Raw genomic sequence first — 20,720 nt, 5'->3', positions numbered from 1 at the left:
TTGGCTCTCTTTTTGTCATTAAAATATTTGTAAAAACATTTTTTGTTGTCCCTAACGACAGCGGTCAGATTGCGTTCTAGCTGGGCTTTTGCCTTTCTCATTTCCTCTCTGCATGACCTAATGAGATCCCTGTACTCTTCCTGAGTCGCCTGCCCCTTCTTCCACAAGTGGTAAACTCTCCTTTTTTTCCTGAGTCCCAGCAAGAGCTCCCCGTTCAGCCAGGCTGGTCATCTTCCCCGCCCGTTCTTCTTACGGCGTATGGGGACAGCCTGCTCCTGCGCCTTTAAGACTTCCTTCCTGAAGAACATCCAGCCTTCCTGGACCCCTTTGCCCTTCAGGACCGTCTCCCAAGGGACCCTCTCAACCAGCTTCCTGAACAGGCCAAAGTCTGCCCTCCGGAAGTCCATGGTTGCGGTTTTGCTGGCCCCCCTCCTTACTTCACCAAGAAACAATCATGGAAGAAACGATCATTTTCACTGCATGCACTTCATACATTCTGGTTTTGTTCAATCAGCAAACAGAAGAACGCATTGGCCAGTGCTACCTGCCCACAAAACTGATAGTCTTGTGGAACAAAGTATGCAATTCCTGGTCACCCAGGCCTTTTAGCCACTGTCCATTACTTCTTGCAGACTTCCAGAACAGAGGTGTCTACACCTGCTACATTCTGTAGAAAGCGTCCCTTGTTTTGAGTAGATTGCTCTTTGACAATGCAGCTCACCTGAAATGGTTTGACATATGAAAGTTGAAAGAACGAACTGATGTTCTCTGTGTAGGTCTAAAAATAGGCAACTGCATTACCAATTTCCTAGGGAATATTTCAGGTCAAAGAGCAGTTGTTTTATCTGATGTTATTTTGTTCGGTATCTGGTAGTTACACAGCTGATCTACAGGATCACATCTGTTCAAGCTGGGAACACATTGCCCAGAGAGGTTGTGCAGTCTCCTTCTGGAGTGGATTTCAAGATCCAGCTGGATAAAGCCCTGACCAGCTTAGTCTGACCCTACAGCTAACTCTGTTTTGAGGAGGAGGTTGGACTAGAGGCTTCCTGACAGCCCTTTCAACCTGAATTATCCCAAGATCATACGATCTTACTGCAGCTAACGCTCAGTAGACCTACCAGCTGATAGAGTGATGCTATTTTCTCATTGCTTCAGTAGCAAGAAATCAGACATGGCTAGAAGACAGATAACTAACCCTGCTTGGATTTTTCAGTGCCATTCTGGGCATAGCTTGTTTCCTCAAGATCACATTATCACACAAACTCAGCATAGACCATCCCATTTTTTCTTACTTTCACTTAATGCACATTACAATATAGAACCAAAGTAGCTTGTGCACACACCTTTTAGAAAAGAATATTTCAGCTGGAAAGGACCTACAACTATCAACTAGCCCAACTGCCTGACCCCTTCAGAGCTGACCAAAAGTTAAAGCATGTTTTTAAAGGCATTGTCCAAATGCCTCTGAAACACTGACAGGCATGGGGCACCAACTACCTCTCCAGAAAGCCTGTTCCAGTCTTTGACCACCCTCTCAGTAAAGAAATGCTTCCTCATGTCTAGTCTAAACCTCCCCTGATGCAGCTCTGAGCCATTCCCATGTGTCCTGTCCCTGGATCCCAGGGAGAAGAGATCAGCACCTCCCACTCCACATCCCCTCCTCAGGAAGCTGCAGAGAGCAATGAGGTCACCCCTCAGCCTCCTTTTCTCCAAACGAGACAAACCCAGAGTCCTTAGCCGCTCCTCACAGGACATGCCTTCCAGCCCTTCACCAGCTCTGTTGCCCTCCTCTGGACACATTCAAGGACCTTCACATCCTTTTTAATGTTGCAGGGCCCAGAACTGCACACAGTACTCAAGGTGAGGCTGCACCAACACCGAATACAGCGGGATAATCACCTCTTTTGACCAGCTGGTTTTGCTGTGTTTGATGCACCCCAGGATGCAGTTTGCCCTCTGGGCTGCCAGGGCATACTACTGACTCATACTGAGCCTTGCTGTCGACCAGCACCCCCAGATCCCTTTCTGCAGGGCTGCTCTCCAGCCACTCCTCTCCCAATTTATACTTGTACCCAGCATTACTCCATCCCAGGTGCAGAATTCGGCATTTCGACGTGTTAAATTTCATCCCATTAATCATAGCCCAATGCTCCGATCTGTCTAGATCCTTCTGCAAGGCCTCTTGTCCCTTGAGAGTCAACAGCACCTCCCAGTTTAGTATCATCAGCAAACTTGCTAACGGTGCATTCAACTCCTGCATCCAGATCATTGATAAAAACATTGAACAGCACTGGCCCTAGGATTGAGCCCTGAGGAACTCCGCTGGCAAACCACAGCTCTGTAATCTCCCTGCGAAGCCTGACCTAGCTTCCAGAGATCATCCAAGAGGAGTTCCCTGTTCACCCAAGCTGGTCATCTGCCCCACTTGCTTGACTTTTGACACAATGGGATTGCCTGCTCCTGTGCAAGGTTCTTAAAACAAACAAACAAAAAAACCACAACAACAAACCACCACGAAAAAAAAAAAAACACCACACAAAGTGGTTCTTAAAAACTGACCAACACTCATGGACCCCTAAACCCTCAAAAGCAGTTTCTCAGGGGACATTGCTAACTAGCTCCCTGGGTAGCTTAAAGTTTGCTCTCCTGAAATCCAGGGTAACAACTGTGCTGACCTTTTTTCTCATTATATCAAAAATTTTAAACTCTACCATTTCATGATCATTGTGGCCAAGACAGCCACCTACCATCACACCTCCCACGAGTCCTCCTCTATTCGTAAGTAAGTCTAGGAGGGAATCTCTCTTAGTTGGCTCACTGAGTACTTGTGATGAGAAGTTATCTTCAACAAACTTCAGGAGTTTCCCAGACTTGCTTGTCACAGCAGTATGGTACTTTTGTCTGGTTGAGTTACTCACCAATCCTAAATTAAAATGGGACTATGTTCCACTAGCATTTAAGAATTGTGAAACAAACTGAATCTTGCTACACAAACCACTTAGTTTCATGAATCACCCCAGAGCGTTTGTTCATTTACCTGAAGTTAAAACAGAGCACTGGCTTACTGCTTACAGAGCGCTGATAAGAATGATTAATCTTTAACATTCTCAAGTTCACATATGTGAAATAGCTCCAACAAGCTATCCATGAGAATATCGTACCTTAATTCACCAGTCACACTGAAAACACACGTGCATTTTCCCCACCAGAAGGCATATTTCACAACGTTAAGATGTACATTCCTCTCCACATCAGTGACCATGCGGTATTAGAGCATACCTCAGTTTAGCACGTTATCAGTCTGCTGAGAGAGTCTGAGTATTGCAGTTACAACCTCTTTTATCCCAGAGGCACCAAAGAACAGCACTGCGCTCGTAAAACCTAACAGCCTCTAGCAGCTGTAACAGAACAGGCTCCTAGTGACCAAACCTGTTGACAGGTGTTGAAACTGCAATTAATTTTTCTAGAGAACAGACCTTGCCAAATGCCACCTTGAGAAATGAAGCCCTATCACAAGGGTGAACAACAGTCCAGACTGACAAGTCCTAGAGAAATAATACCTGCAGTAATAATCAAATCTAAGAGAAGGCTTGTGCTTGATACGTTTCAGACTGAGTAATCTTTAACAAAGCCGAACTCCACAGAAAGGGTCCATTCTGACCCCAGAGCAGCACATGCAGTCTGTGGCTTTGGCACAGCAGATACAAATGCCACCTTTGTACGGTGCCATTCCTACCACACAATGTTAAAGGCAGCCGCATAACATAGACAGTAGGATAATGTTCTAATGTAAGTTGGAAAAACATCAGCTAATATCTGGAGGAAATAACCCACTTTCCACTGGGGATAAAGATTAAGATTTGTATATGTGGTGTTTTGTTTTCTCCAGTCATAATAAACATCCTCAGAAGAAAAACAAGTTTTCAGGAGTATTCTAGGAACAGCAGGTGAGTTCTAAATTTCATTTCATACAGAATTTATCCTGCCAGCATAAAATTAAAAAAAAGGTTTTCTTTTTACTTGGTAAGCAGAATGAGTAATCTCTGAATAAGCCTTGAAAGTAAGCAATGTTGAAATGACTGCAAATTGCATAGTTTTAAGAGTCTTCACTTGGACATGAAAATAATTTTTACTTATCTTTATATGAACTCAAGCCTATCTTCTATTTAATAGAAATAAAAAGTAATTCATTGAGCTTACTAAAACAAGAGTTGCATGCGTTGAATTGATTTCCAATACAACAGAAAAATAACAAGAGGTTGGAAAGTGTTGTTTTATTTTTGTGCCAGTAGAAGGTTTTAGCTTTTAACCCTAGAAAATTCAGGCTTCTTCAGCTGAAGACGACACCTCTGAGACTAACCATATATTTTAAAGAGTTCGTGTGACATAGAGAAAATTGTAGCTTAGATATATGCTTTGTGTTCTGAGAAACAACAGCAAGATTATATCAATGATTCAGCAAAAGAGGGGTGTCATATTGCATTATGGGGACCATAGGGTGGCTATGAAATATAATCCCTCTAAGGACTATTATAGACTAATACAGCAGATACCTTGGTCTTAAAAAAAAAAAAATTCCTGAAACATCTCAGCAGTATCTCCAAATGAAAATATTTTCAAGACATAGATATTTAAAGTAGGCATTTGTTGCAAACCAAACAGAATTTTCCTCCCTCCTCCCTCACTTTTTTCCTTTAAAAAAAAGCTCACCTTTCACAAGCAGATCTTTTCTCCATTTCAAAAAAAAAAAAGGAAATTAGTTTGACCAGCAAACTTGTTCCTCTTTCAAACACTAATACCAATGCAATGAGATATTAAGAAGTGAAGCACAGAAAAAAAGGAAGTCTCAAATTAATTTTTCTTTTAACTGTATTCTGAGCACAACATTGTATAACCTGGAAAACTAGTGAGGTCATGAGATTTAAAGCTCTGGTGATCTGAATTGGTATGTGATTACATAGGCAGCTAATTCCTATTAGCTTAAAAAAAAAGCTAGGTGTTTTTCTTAAAAAGCTCATGCATTCAATCACTTATCTCCCCTCCCCACCCAACAAGACAATGAGAAACTCTTCCCTTTTACACTGAGCTCAAGCTCCTTCTTTTGAAAACAAGCCCACATTTGCACAGTCACATATGGATGGTCTATTATAAGAATATGCACAAGGAACAACTATATTATTGTTTTTATTTTCATGGCAGATATTTCATGGTAAGGTAGAGGATAGGGTGTTCTTTATTCTCAAACACCAGAAAAAGCATGCCCTGAAGCTTTGTTGAGAATACTCACTTAAAAAAAAAAATTTTAGAAATTTCAGAGTTGTAGGGCATCACACCAAAAAAGCATTTACATATGCTACCACCCATTGCTTACTGGACAGGGTAACAAGCCCATGAGGTTAACCATTACACCGTTAACACTGCCCTGCTAGACAAGTCTCATGATCCACAGGGTAGCATGATGTACCTCAGGACTCCAAGAGTCCCCTGCCATTTTTTATGAATCCGCTCTGCCTCAGTGAGAGTGATGCTCAGCCACCTGATACACCCTTAAATACTGGTCTTCAAACCACTGTATGGGCTGTAATAGCTCCTCAGCAAAACTCATCTAAATCTAGCCTCTTCCTCAGCTTCACAACATACCAGACCACATTTTGGCTGAGGATCCCTTGATGCCTGCATGAGATCTGGCATTCTGTAGCTATCCTCCAATCTTTCAATAAAAGGTCTCCAGTCAAGGAGGACTCATAAACAAGGGAGAAGATGACCTCTTGTCTCAGCTACTGGGACTCCAGTATCAACATTCCTGTTTCACATACAGTTAAGTTCTTCTATCAATGCATATGCTGCAGATGTTAGTGTAAACATCAAATGGGTATTTAGTAAGGCCTAGACCTTCTAAATTGCTGGGACATGAATGCCTTAGCCTAGTCCATCAACACTGTCCTTAGGATTACACCTCAGCAAAATATTTTTTGGAGCTCTGTACCACGCTGCTTAAGTTAGTAGACTGCAAACCCACCTATTTCCAAGAGCTGATTTTGAAAAGGCCCTGTTACTCTGTTCTGAACAACCTCACCCACAAAGCCTCCCTCCCAATTCAGAACACAAAAACCACAGAAGTGGCAGGGACCCAGACACTATCACACTTGCCCAGGCCAAAACACAAGGCCACCTCCAATTCCATTAACCGCACCCTTTTTTTAATTCTACCCTCAGAGATAGCACGAAGATGGGGAGGGGGCAAGTTTTCTGGTGATTTACTTCTGACCCAGCTCATTTTCCACAGATGTCCATTCTATAAAGGGCATCAAATCTAATACATGCCAAGGGAACACCACCTCTTATTTTAATTGCTGAGTACTGGAACCTCAGAGTCATCCCATTACAACAAAGATTAGAAGTCTACTTACTTGTCAGTTGCAAGCTTACTCACTCCAGCCAAGTCGGTCCAGAAGAGCAGTCTCAAGAACTCCAGAACTGTTACTATCCAGTAAATTTAATACCCAGTGCAATAGGTAAGCTTCTCCAATTTAACAGAGACTATTCTGAAGACCTAGCCACACCAAGTATCACTTTACCAACTCAAAAGTCTCTAGAAAGGTCCCTGAGCCACCCTCACACCTGATCTTAATGAAGACTTACTAATTTCCTATTTGTCTAAACACCTGTGTAACTCCCAAACCCTGTGTCTACAGCCTGCAAAGTAAATTAATAATTGCCCTTTCAATATTTTTGTTAAATAATGTTGCAATTCTCAGTGCTAGGCCAGAAATTGCTACTGCTTCATCTTATCTTGAGCTCAAGATCCATATTTCACTCACCTGTTGTTTCTATGTGCAAGTCATCTGCAACATGTAAACTGCTCATAGTTATCACTGGCCAGTTAACAAATTCTATAGCCATTCAGGCTTCCAATTGAAAACCAGCTTCTGCTTACTGAAAGAAATCCTTTCCATAGCATTAACAAATAAACTTTTCACGTTGAAAGAGGGAGAGAGATCTTCAACTCTTTACAGGGCCAGCTACCTTCCTTTTCTCCCTGCTTTAGTCCTCTTTCTCTTTTCACTGGAGAAATCTCTTTTGACACATAAGGAGAACTTACGATGCCTGACGCTCAGCACCTGCATTAATCTAAGCAAATAAAAACCAGCTGCACCTGAGAAGCCTATACCCTCCCCTACAGACACATTCTCTTGACAGGCACAGTGATTACCTGTAGAGACAGACTAGAAAAAGAAACAGCAGAATCATTTTCTCTGAGGTCTTGAAATCACGATTTTGTGACAGATACTTCAGTTCAGCAGAGCTATGGTATCCAGGACTGGAATAACCATGTGAAATTCAATTTCATGCTGCATAGGATAGTAAATGAGTTAGTAAACTACCTGGTTAGACTAAATACTGTATCTGTGTAAAGTTTATGTTTAGCAAGGAAAGTGTCTGCAATGTCACATAAAACACTTGATGACTTTTTTTTTTTATTTTGTCACTACTCTTTGTCTCCAAAACATTGATATTATAGCCACATTATTTTTCTGTTTAATTGAGGGAATAGGGGCAGAAGAATAGAGAAAAGAAAAAAAACCCACCCTACCAAACTGTATTTAAGTAGCCTTATCTTAGCTACTTCTTGGCTTCTACTTTATGCACTTTTAGTATATAGGTCAGCTGTAGGGAGTTCTTTTTCCAGTCACCATTTGGCCAGAGCCAGGTCAAACTGGCAGAGGAAGAAAAAGTTAAAAGTTTCAACGTGGAGTTATAAAAACATTGTCTTCGTGATTTTGTCAAGACGCCAAACCAACTTTTAAGTCTGCAATTTTTAATCAAAAGAGCAAAAATAATAAAACGCATGTGAAAGTCTATACCGAAACCTTTTTAATTGTGTAAGCTCAAAGGTTTCACTTGAAGCACAAGGGGAGGCAGGGGAAAAGCAAATTGTGACTACTCACATCTAGAATGAACTTCACCAATGACTGAGAAGTTTAAATAAATAATGATTAATTATAGTTGGCTACAGCAAGCAAAAGGTACCAAGCACCCTTTCCACCCTACTTCTAATGCTCTCTACCACAATCTTTTCACTAACTGTTTCAGTGTTGGCCGCTGGAGTTGAATTCACCTGTGCAATGCTTCATCCCCACAGACAGTCTGACCTTTCCTTCCACAGAGGGACATTTTGGTTTCAGGTGCCTGGGCCAGGCTGGCAAGGACAGCTCTGCAGCCACAGCCCCCCCAGGCTGCCGGCCCTGCCTCCAGCAGCACTCCTCACGTCCCCTGAGCACACACAGCAAGCAGGCACCAACAGGCCCAAACTGCCTGTGGTGAGATAGCACCCAAGGGAACAGTCAACACACAGAGAACATCTCCTCAGCAGAGACCACAGGCCCTGAGCCCTGCCCCTTCTAGAAGGTTCTGCTTCCCCTGCCTGGGCCCCGCCCCCTTCTAGAAGGTCCCGACCCCCCCAGCCTGCCCCGCCCCACCCCACCCCGGCAGCACCATTGTCTGCCAGAAGCCAGTGGTGAGATGGGGGGTCTCAGCTGGCTGGCAATGTTACTCTTCACGGAGTGAAGTGTGGGGCCTCTGCTCCATGAGTATGTGGCTCTCTGTGTCTTTTTTGAGGGGATCAGGCTGGCAGTTAACAGATTTCAGGCCACTAAAGTCTCTTAAGTTCTGAGAAGAGGATTTAAACAGTTTTTTTACTTGCAAATATAAAAAATGAATAAAGTTGTTTATCCTCATCTGCATCAAAGACCTTCATGTTGTGCTTTGTCCACTCTGTTTTATATGCAGCTCACGTGGCATTAAAGAAAAGGTAGTGGATGCTCACCTCAAATCCACTGTGGCGTATTGATTGCATCATGGCTGCTGTGTGTGGTAAATCCTGCAGGTAAAGCTCTGGACACCTGTGCTGAGTTTATCATGCAGATACATGATACTTGAACGCATATGAGCAGAAGTTAGTAAGATATTAAAGTACATTAATCTGTAGACCAGAGGAAGCAGCAAATGCTGAGTGGGTTTTTTTGTCTTTTCTGAGGTAGGTGGCACAGGCCACCACTGAGCAAAGGTTTGATTTACTATGGCGATTCCTGAAGATAATAATCCTACTGGGACTCGGACTCCAAAGTGATTTAGGGCAATAGTCTTGAAATGACTAGCCTTTATTTACTGTTCTAAGATTAAACTTTCTGTATCACATGTGTGTAGCATGTCAGTACCTAATGAGTATGGTATGGAGAAACTGAAGTCATGGACAAGAGAGAGGTTGTGATACATGTTTCTCTGATCACAGAACCATTTATGGCATATTGACTAAATTCCATGCATTTAGCGGCTGCCAGACAAAAAGAAATCACTATACAGCAGCATAGTGAATTGGTATGCACTGACCCAAATTCAGAAAAATACTGTATATAATATGAGGGCAAGGCAGGTTTATGGCCATGCCACTTGGTGCTCGTAGCCAGCTGTATGTGGAGAGGGAGGCCTGTCGACCTCCTGGTAAAACGTAGGAAGGAAGGGAAGTTGCAAAAATCGTATGTTCTTTGTAAATGTCCATTACTAAGTAGGTTATTTTGCTGTGGTTTGTGATCTATAGGATTAATGTTTTGCCTGAAATGTGTAGGCTGCAGCAGTGGTTGACAGGAAAAAGGAAGTTCTGTGCCTGTGATAACCGCTGATGGACAGTTAATTTCTCAGGCTAATGGAAGCAGTATAGCTGACCTGGGCAAAAGACTTAGAGCTAAGGAGCCAAATAACAGTGTTTGCAGAGGGAGTAGTTTTCTTGGGGGGTGGGGAGTTCCCCCCTAGGGACAGGTAAATAAACACAAATTTTATCTGTTAGCCATCTGCTTACATCAAAATTGCTTAAATTCTATCCACAACTATTTTGCTGGGGAAACAGAAATTTCATGGATGGTACATTGTTAGTCAGACTTTACACCCTTAATCTGAAGATAATCCTCAACCTGAATTCTTTGTGTCGGATGTGTCAGATGGTCAATCGTTACGGGGAATGCCAGGATGATCTAGAACTGATGTAATGAGTTTGATGATTGGGAAACTCAAATCAATTTCGTTTACTGAGCCCCAGTAGAAATCAGAAGAGATCATGGTTTCCAGGTTAAATACCTTTGTTCTACTTTATACTGCACTAAGTTAATCTTTCTCTATCTAGTAGTCAGAATGACCAGAACAGGTAATCTTTAACCACTAGCCATTGACTTACAAGGGCCACAACATTTTCCCTTCTGTGATCTAAGTTGTCCTAGCACTACATATGCCTCACCTTTGTCTATTATATTGTGGTATTAGCGCTGGTAAATGTGCTTCCTTCAATGTTTGTGAAGGTTGATGCCCCTTGAATACTGTAGTAATCTGGGATAGACAGATAAATACCAGCTTTGCCCACTTTGAGCGCAAGAATCCCTGTAGCAATTTCCTCTCAAAAATTATATGGTCATATCCTAAACTGATGTAAGTCAGCATAGATTCACTGAAATTAATAAGTCATAGCAAACGGATAAATTCAGTTACATTGTTGGACATGTGTCAGTTTTCTCCACAAAAGGATCTGGCCTAAATCTTTGACCCAGATTTGTCTGAAAGTTTTAAACCAAGTAAGCCATGCCCACAGCTGGCGGATTGTAACAGGATTTTTCCATAGATGAAATAGCCAACCCCAAATCAGTTTGAGAGTATTGATTATATGCTCGTTAAAGATAGACCTAGAGTAAGCCATAAAGATACAACTCAAGTTCTCATACGTGAATGGCCATTAGTGCAACAGCTCTGAGGCTGGAATCTAGGGAAGGAAAATGGTTAAATATCGGGGTTCCAGAGGACTGCAGAATTGGGGTCTCCCTGGATTGGTGCCTCAGCAGTTCCTTTCTAAAGTCCGTATCTTATAGCATCAGATTTTTCGGATCAGAATCTTTTGCTCTAACTCCCTCCTCGACTGAGGGTCTAGTTTCCCATCTCCCTCAAAACTGCAACTGACTTTAACCTGAGGTTTGTGATAAATTAGCTGGATAACATAAGGTCTCAGGCCATCCAAATGGGGAAGAGAAAGCTCTTCCCAATGCACCCGCTTCTCCCCACTTACTCTAGATGTGCACCATGATCCTCCTCTGTGTTATTTTTTTCATATAAAGTTCATACTATTCTGATTTTAAGTGTAGCGATAAAAAGAATGAGAACTGATTCAGGTGAGCCTCTTTCGTGTCATGTAAATGAATCCTGATTTGAAAGTCTTCGGTTTGAACTGAATGGTGAAACTGGCTTTTGAAATCTACTCTAAATAAACAAAATAATTGTGTTTTTTAAGCCTTTTCAAACAGGCTTTCTAAATGAGCTTTGCTGAACATGTAATGTATTTATGATCAAAATTAACCAGCTGCAAAGAAGGTTTATTCTTCCATAGGGATTTATACCACTCACAAACAGTTGTAGGCCCATATAATTTCGAAACAGAATAAAACAATTCTCCTAATACACTAGTGAGATCTTCATGCACAGAATATTTAACCCCTTTTTTGCCAAAATTGTTGCTCTTAATTGAAGAATTTCATAATTAAGGTATTGCACAGCCAAACCATAGCTTTTTACTGTTTGTTAAATCTTCGCAGTGCGAAAAACTTCCTAACATAGCCCTATTTTTGCCCCTGTGGTAAGTTATTCCTTCAGTTTGGGAGTTGGTCTTTTACTCTTTCCACATAGAAAAGACTCCATTCCTCAGATTTCTATTTCACTCTTCATATCCTCCATATTTTATATAAGAAAAATGGTAGGAAAGAACTCTTGTATGGATCAAATTTTGTCCTTTGTATAGTGAGACCTTAGTCAACAGGAGCTATGCACATAAAATGGAATCACAGAATCAGAGAATAATTTAGGTTGGAAGGGACCTTTGGAGGTCACAGGACTCAGTCCTCTGCTCTCAGCAGTGCCAACTTCAAAGTTAGACTGAACTTCAAAGTTAGATAATTTTGCTTGGGGTCATAGCTACATATTTTCAAGGGAAGAATTTGGCCCTCAGATGAATGTGCAATGTGTATTGCATTATTTGTCCTTGTGTCACCTTTACTAACATTTAAACAAACCAGTTCCTTTTTTTTTCAGGAATTTCCAAATAATTTGGCATTTAATTTCAAAGAATTGGACCCAAACCAGTCTGCAACCGTAATGAATGTTGCAATGCTGTTTCAGACTCTCATCAGTGGCTCCATGTGTAGTGGGCAGTACTTCACCTACAATCGCAGATCGCCATTTTGATGAAAACAGCTTTTTTTCCAGAAATACCAAGTAAGTGGTGTTTCCTCTGTGGGTAAAAGTAGCACATTTTAGTCTTTCTCTGCTGGTTTTGGACAACATGTGGCTTTTTTTTTTTTTTTTTAATTTGAGGTCTTTTGCCCTCTTTTTATGATTAAGCAAACTGTCGGATACCTTCTGTAGATTTAAAATGCACATCCATATTTTCAGAATGGCATATGGAGTTTGCACACAGGATTCTGGTATAATTGTACAGGTAATTTTTAAATAAATATTTTCCTCAAACCTTGTTCTACTATTATGGGCACACTATGAACTAGTACTACTGCTACTACTAGTAATTCTGTCATCTTTATACTGTGTGCACGTACAAGTCCCAAATAAGAGACTTTTCACCAAAAAACAAGCAGTATCAAGACCAAATGAAAAGCAGTCCCTGCTTCAGGAGGGTTTTCTAAACAGACCAAGAATAGAAGGTAACACAAAGGTTGAGAGCACTGTCAAAAAGCCCTAACCACTGGGACTCTAAACAAAGAAAACAGCTGTAACTGGGGGTATATTTTTCCTAATATTACAGGAAGTGTATTAGTAGTAACAATCATGAAACAGTTGGGCCCCACTGCGCAAGATGTCTGCATACACAAAGAATATACAGACATATAATGCTGTAGATGCTATCTTGATCTTTCAGAAGTTAGTGGAAATGTTTCTTTTGACTTCAATAGATCCTGGTTTTGTCTGACATTTAGTGATCAGCCAGATGGTGATTCGCTCCAGAATTTCCTCAGTCATCTTCCTGTTAATGTCTTTATAAGGATAGAAAGTGAGACTATATCAGTGCATCCAAGGGGCTGCGTAGCCAGCTGAGATTGACACCTAGCCATGGTCTCCCTTCTTGTACAGCACCTGAAGTTAGGTAGCACAGATTACTGGCACTTTTAACCTAAAACCAAGTGACTAGGATTGTGTTGTTACAAAACTCTTCATTTCACTATGTTTCTCCAATACCCTGTCATATAGCACAGATTATGAAAGCTAAAACTCAGGCATGTGCTCTTTTTCTTTTCCTGTCTCATTTAATTCTCTGCTTCCCTACTAAATGTCACCTGTTAGCATTATTAATTTGTGCTTTGTGCTAATTAAAATCTTTTGCTTTAACAAAACTGGAAAAGAGTATGGTGAAACAGTCAGATCATCTATATTAGGCAACTAACATTGCTTTTACAACTAAGGTTATAAAAATGTGTCATTAAATCCCTGAGAATTACAAATTCTAGAGTTTTTCATAAGGGGAAAAAACTATTCATGAACTGTATATGCAATGATAAGACTGCTAATAACCTATAAATATAGCTTCATTACTGCATAGAAAGCACAGTTCTGTGCCTTCTTTTATTCATGACTGCTGACATTATTATTTGTATTACTGGTGTATCTGAGACTGGAGCTACACTGTGATTAGAAAACAGCATTTTAGGAAACAGTAGGAGATAGTTTTTGCCATGACAAATTTGCAGTCCAAATACATGACAACCTAAAGGAGAAAAGGCATGCCATAAATTGGTAAAGATGAGGGTGTTCTAGTGGCTTTGTAGTTCAGTTTTTTTTCCATTACCCAGTATTGTATTACGTGTTTGAATCGATTACGTGCAGGACTCTTCCCACGAAAGGAGAGCTCTGATTCTTACAGCTCATATATACTGGGCCTGTTTCATTTCACCCTGGCAGTGGTAAGGGAAGGTATCTTAACAAGGACAAAAGTTGCATTTGTGTCAAAGGTCTAGTTATACTAAAGCTGGAAACCAAGGAGAGTGCAAGAGACAATTTTTTTCAGATTTGATTTTGCAGTGGTTTTCTGCTGCTGGATGAACATATCCAGTAAAGTGACCTGGTTCCTCACTTTTGTGAGGTATCGTATTGAAAACTTTGCTTTAAAAAAAAAAACATTACTTTTACTTAAGACTGTTACAAAATACTTACGTTCTAATGGAATAGAAGCATGGTAATGGAAGTAAGCAATGAAATACTCATTAGTTAACTATCAGGAAGGTTATTGTACTGAAGGTATGACTTTAATTTATGTTTAGAGAAATCTCAGGTTCAAATCCCATGCTAGCCTTCACAAAAAATGTGAAATTTATCATGCCCTTAATTTGGGGGTTTATGCAATGGTCTAGTTGTTGGTTATCTGGATGAGGTCCTGAAATGTGTGTTTAATTCCTGGTTTTGCCATTGGTGTTCAGATAGGCTCAACTGAAGTCAGACTTCTTCCCCTGTCTCATAGGTGGGCTGGAAAGTAAAACCTATTAAAAATGTTACAGGCTCTTTGAGAGTTCTGAAAGTTTCTGTGCAGAAAAGACAGTAAATCAAAATTAAAAAATTTAAACAAGATTGGTAAGACGCAGCAGTGAACAGTAAGATTAGCACTGTGATCCGAGGAATTGATGAAATCAGTCTTGCCGTACGAAGTAAGCAATTAATATGAAGACAGAGTAAACACTCTTCATCTCAGGGTTAAGCAAAACAGGCAGCTCAAAACAACCTGTATTTTCCATTTTTCCCTACCCACATATGCTCTCTCTGAAGGGACAGAGAAAATTGAGATTTCAGAGAGCTTTTTTCCATTCCTTAGTCTGTTTGACTAAAGGTGACTCTGGCTCTGTGCACTGAGGGCCATCTCCCTCCCTCAGATCAATATTTTAATATGACTTATCGGAAAGAGAATGAATTGTTTACTTTAAAACCTCAGGATTCCATAAAGGGCGAGAGAAAGGTGTCCACTGGAAACAGAGGCTTTCAACAGCTGACCACTGCCAGGAACTCATAAAAGAAAACCAAGACTTCCAAAGATCTGAACACAGTGATATTCAGCAAAATGTCATGCAGAGAATCTGACAAGCCGTAACGACACAACAGAGGATCATTTGGCAGTTGTGTCAGATGGTAAGTGTCTTCCTGTGCTTGATTCATGTGAGGAAAAGGAAATGCTAAAATGTACTAACAAAAATAAAATAGTGTAAGTGAATTTTGAATACTAAGCACTCCAGCATACCAAAGTATCCGCAAATGCCTGTGGCCTGTCTGTGTAATTTAACAGGATTTAATGTCTTTTACATAGTGATCTCTGCCTGCACTTTTAAAGAGATTAGGCTTTTATTAGCGTCAGTCGGCAAGCCACCCTAAATGTTTATTTAAAAAAAAAAAAGGGGTGGTGGGGAAGCTGACAGTAAGCATAGTTAGACTTCACCAGGGTTACATGAATGCTTCAAAGTCCAGATATACAAAAAGGACAGGTTCTGTGATCCATATTCAGATACTTCTTGAAAAACCCTCTTGTTCTTCACAATGATCTTCTCAACTGGAACATTCTAATAATATTCTTCATACAAATGTCTAGCAGAAGGGAGGCAAAAAGTGGATTTTTTTTTTCTCTGATGTTTATACTTTGCTTTCGCCCTGTACTGTCCAGTAACTTTCCCGTTGTTTCAGGGTTTTTTGCTCCATCGCAGTACTAAAAACTAGTGGCCATTTCTCTTTCTTTCATACCTTTTGTCTTGGAAATATTCCTGTTGAATTGCTGGAAGCTTCCATGTAGTTGTGGAACTATAAAGCTGCCTGCTTGCAGCTGCATCATTTGCCTGGCTGTCTACTATCATATACATTTCACAGTAAAGTCTAGAGGCATTTCTGCCAGGGCTCTACTGCTTTTTGCACTGTATCTGCCAGCGATTGTCGGACTTTTCCTCAGAGAGCTTAATTAGAGTAGGATCTTGCCTGACCTTTCTTCTCTGCTGCAGAGAGAAAGCTGAGTCAAATGTTTATGAGGAAAGGTAAGGGGAAAAAACACTAATATGGTGATGAATTAGAAAGCAAGGTACAGTACTTATGTTCCTTTGGCATTCATGTCTCATTATCACCAGCTAGGGCATAGACACATTTATTAAAAATAGTCTTGTGGACCTCAGGTCTGTAACTGCAAGCTGCATCCTGATTAGACAGAATATGTTCTGGGTGTGACTGTGTATCTGCCATCATTAATTAAAAAAACTCAGTGCCGTTTTGATGCACAGGGTGTGCTGCAGCTCCTTTCCTTCTTTTAGAGATGTCTGCTTTGTAGCTGTGATTGCACAGTGGCTTGACCTGTGGATCTGCAAATCTGCCTGACAGTTTTGTGTATTCGTTCAAATGCACAACTCTTTCCCACTACAGCATGTACAGACTCAAAACACAGACAACATCAGTGAAAGTGAAAGATGAAAAGCCCTTGGAAAAGTTTCAGCCCTGCCCAAGCATTTATAGGCTTGCTTCCTTGATAAGGATGGGAATGACAGAGCACTTGTAATAATCATGTTTGAAAAACAAAAACGTCTGACCTGGTAACCAGCCAGTGAAGGTTCATTTCTCTGCTATTTACCAGCCAAGGGCCACTCAGAACTCAGCTCGTACTGCCAGTTTGTGCTTTCACTGAGGTTTGATTATATGTACCCGCAAATCAGTAGTTAAACTGGTCCAGAGCCCCAGTGAGTCTGCATTGACCGATCAACACTGGTTGAACTAGATTACATTTAAGAAAAAGGTCCAGAAAAGACACGAAGTTGGATCAAAAGGTAAGGATTGCAGAAGAAATAACTTGTTACACTGCACAGAGTGTGCTGGTGGTTCAGGTGTATTCAGTACCTGTAGGCAGCCAGCTAGTTTGTGTGTGTTAGTGTCTCCCCTCTGCTGGCACTTCAACTTTTAATGCTGTAGAATAGAGTGAGCTAAATTTCCCTACCTGATGATCTGCATATAAACATCTGTATTTGGGAGCCTTGTGCCCTTATCCTTAATTTCCTGTTACAGCTCCTTCCACTGTCTCAAATGAGGGCTGCTGATTCTGCAGTAGCCCTCAACCTGCATCTCATCTGGAGAGCAGATTCTGTCAATTTCCTTCAGAGGGCCATGTTCTACTCCCCACAAGCTCCAGCGCTTCAGCTGACCTAGTGGTAGTTGCCCATACACAATCTCTTATTTTGGGGCACGCAGAGCTGCACTTCTCACAAATTCAAAGATCTGCAAAACAAATTGCAGCATGCCCTGATTCAAGCTAGGGACTGCCTCTCCTACTTACAAAAGCTGATATTTAAAATGGCGAGCACTTGGTCTCAACAAGTACAGAAATGTGATTTTCCTCCATAGCTGTACCACATTCAGCATACATGCCTCAAACATTTAGATTTTACAAACAGCTGATGATAGAAATTTGTGCCTTTCTCTCTCATTTCTCAGCTGGAATGTACGATGGGAGTGCTGACAGCAGACTGAGAATAAAGCAGACGCATTAAGGCTATTAATGTGTGGGAGTGACACATCACCAGGGCAGTGAATTAGGAAAGATAAAAAATGAGATTGACAGGAAGGCTAAGCCCATAGGAGGAGTTCTCTGGGGATCTCAGAGTCTGCCTTTTGAATGCTTTAACTTGCTTAACAGGCTTTTGCAACCAGATCCAGAAGACTATTGGAGAGTCTAGTTTTATTACACATGGGTAGCAAATGCTCCCAAATATGTAAAAATGGGAATGCATTTACTGAGCTTAAAAAAACATGAGATGGATAGTTTAAAAGCATTATAGCAAGATGTTCTGTCCTCATCTCTTGGCACAAAAAGACAACTCCATCCCTTCCCATCGTGCTTCTAACCAGTCCATACAGCATTCTTTTCTGAGTCATAAAGTTCAAGTTTTCAGTAGCTACAAAAAACATTTTGGTACTCAGCACATACAAAATCTATCCAAATTCACGCAAAATGGAACATTAATGTTTAATGTACTCTGCTCTCCTTGAAAGATTTTTACCAATTCCAGGGGAATAAAGGAATATCCACTCTGTGGTCTGTCTCTTCTTTTTTTTTCCTTTAAGTTAGCAGACTTCATTGCAGTTATCAATTAGTTACTAATATTAATTTGTTATTCCTATTAATGAACATTCACTAGCTGGCTTGCACTTTCACAAAGCTACATTCTATCTGCACAGGTCAGTGTTTCTTCCAGTTAATATCCAATATGATCTTGCACAGATGATCACACTAGCTGACAGTCTTTATAGACTGAGGAAAAAGCGGATACATGGAAGAGTAAGATACAAAGGCTACTACTATTCACCCAAGCTCTGGTTTCTAATCTCCTCCGTTCCCTGTGCTCCCTTCTCTGTTTTCTCTGCTTCTCTGTAGTATTCAGATGTGATGATGACACATAACTGAATTTCCATGGCTTTACAAATCGCTGTGCATCATGTGACCCTCAGTTACTGTTTGTGCGCTTTTAGTCCACTCCTGACAAACAGGATCTTTTACAGGATTTTTTTATACTCACTGAGGATGTGCAGAAATGCTATTAGACTTGCAGGCTAAACAAACACAGAAACACACTCTGTCCTATTAAACCGAAAAAAACTGTTCTGGGAAGAAATTGAACACCGCAGTCATGTATGTTCGTTACACTGCTTAATTCACTGTTGCATAGGCGTTGACGTGTCACAGAAGTTGCATTGATTAAAACAGGGGAAGTGAGACTAGGAGTACAGACCAACTTGCTGTCTTGTAAGTGGGCTAGCTCTAAAATGCTGGCAAAAGCAAGTATATGGAAAACAAATATAATCTTTAGCATTGTGATTCCTCAGATCTAACATAGCTCTATAAAAGTCAGGTGCTTATCCTGAGCTGTTTCCATCAATAAGAGAAAGACACAGGTCCTTGCAGAGAATGATTCATCCCTCCCTTCACAAATTTGTCTCTTAGGACAGGACCAATTACTTTCTCAAGGTGCCTGTCCATCCCCTTTGCCTGTAAAGGCAAGCTTAAAGTTACTTAGCTTTTAAATGACTACAGCTAGCTGGGAAAAAATATTCACCTCCAAGAAATTCTGAATCCTGTCTCCCACTTCCTTGGTGAGAATCCTGAGGTACCACGTATAAATATGCATAAACATGGTCTTTTCTCTGTGTTTTGCAGATCTTTGAAGCACCCATGCTGAAGTCTGCAATGTGTGCATATTACTTCTTCTATGGACTAATGATCTCCTACTACCAGAGCTGTGGAGTGTGACAATGGTGTTTGTGTCCAGTCTATCAAACGCCATTATCACACTAAATAGCTACTGGTAGACAAGACATCAATTCAGAAAAGTATGTGAACTGTAGCAATACGTTTTCCCACCATGCTGAGGAATAAATAAACTTTTCACATGTATGTCAGGATGACTCTGCTCTTTCTTTTATAAGCAAACCCACCATAATATGTGGGAAATACATACTCTGCTACATGCATTTCCAGATTCCCATTGTAAAGCACACGAGTCCTCTTAAAGAATCATCATTATAATGTCATCATTAGGAATGTCAATTTCATTGGAATCAATGGGGTTGTGATTACCTCTGAAAAACAAGGCCAGCTTGGGATTTTCTTTTTCCTGTTGGATTGACCATGACTATAGAATACTCAAGCCAATTAGCTGATGTAGTCAAACTCTGGCTCTTATTTTGGCATCAAATTAAAACATAAGTTTGGAACATTAATTGACTGAGATGCTCATGACATTTTTCAGACAGAACACTTTCCAAAATTCTGATGAAAAGCTATTACCTCTAACTTGAAACATCATTTATTCAGGTTTCAAATGCTTTCAGCTTTCTTCCCTTCTGTGTCACAACTGTATGTATGATTTGAGCACCATGCACAAGTTCATTGTCTTATATTCTAAGCCTACTGTTTTGGGAAGAGTCACAGTTTCCTCACAGAAGTTCTTCTGAAAACTATTTTAAAGAATAGGAATCATCTGTAGGAACTTCCAAAGGACTTAATGAAAGCCAGGCACCAATACTGCACTGAGAAGCCTAAATCCCACTGAATAATCCAAGATTCAGGCTCACAGAATATTGCGCTCTGATTTGCAATGAGAGTGGTAACCTTAATATTCCTCAGCATGCTTCAAACTTCACCTTTCCTCTGACTTCTAGTGCTAAGTAACCAGGCATGCATAACGAATAGGAAGCTTCCTATGGCTGTGATGTGTAGAGTGCTGCTGGAAGAAAGCACAGATGGATATGTGAAATTTATCATTTATAGATTATACTGTGTTTCCATTTGCAACCAATTTTATCACACAGTGTTTCCCAACAGAACTTCTTCAATGAGTTACTTAATTTTATTCCCTAAACCTTGTTTTCTTCCATGAGTTATTGCCGTGGAACAGTCATTAGCAATGCATGCTGCTGAGAATTAATGGAAGAACTACAATGTTGTATATTAAAATTGAGCTCCAGTCTAGATATTTTTAGAAGAATTCTCAGCGCTTCAAATTATAATAACACAACAGGTCTTCACAGAGGAACCCAGAATAGGTTTCCTAAACCTTATACATATCCTAAACACCCTTTGCATTCAGTTTTCTTTTGTGACCATCTGTTTTGAA

General features: G+C 40.6%; 1 long non-coding RNA gene across 1 annotated transcript; it reads left to right on the top strand.

Moving 5' to 3' along the window:
• The first annotated feature begins 8,834 nt into the window (after window positions 1–8,834).
• LOC143172061 (uncharacterized) lies at window positions 8,835–19,498 on the top strand. Its single transcript, XR_012997286.1, has 3 exons — window positions 8,835–8,890; window positions 15,023–15,216; window positions 19,262–19,498. It is a non-coding gene; the product is annotated as an uncharacterized LOC143172061 (long non-coding RNA).
• Window positions 19,499–20,720: the final 1,222 nt, after the last annotated feature.

The sequence above is a fragment of the Aptenodytes patagonicus genome, chromosome W, assembly GCF_965638725.1.
Source record: "Aptenodytes patagonicus chromosome W, bAptPat1.pri.cur, whole genome shotgun sequence".
NCBI classification, from domain to species: Eukaryota; Metazoa; Chordata; class Aves; order Sphenisciformes; family Spheniscidae; genus Aptenodytes; species Aptenodytes patagonicus.
This window is presented reverse-complemented; position numbering and strand designations above follow the sequence as displayed.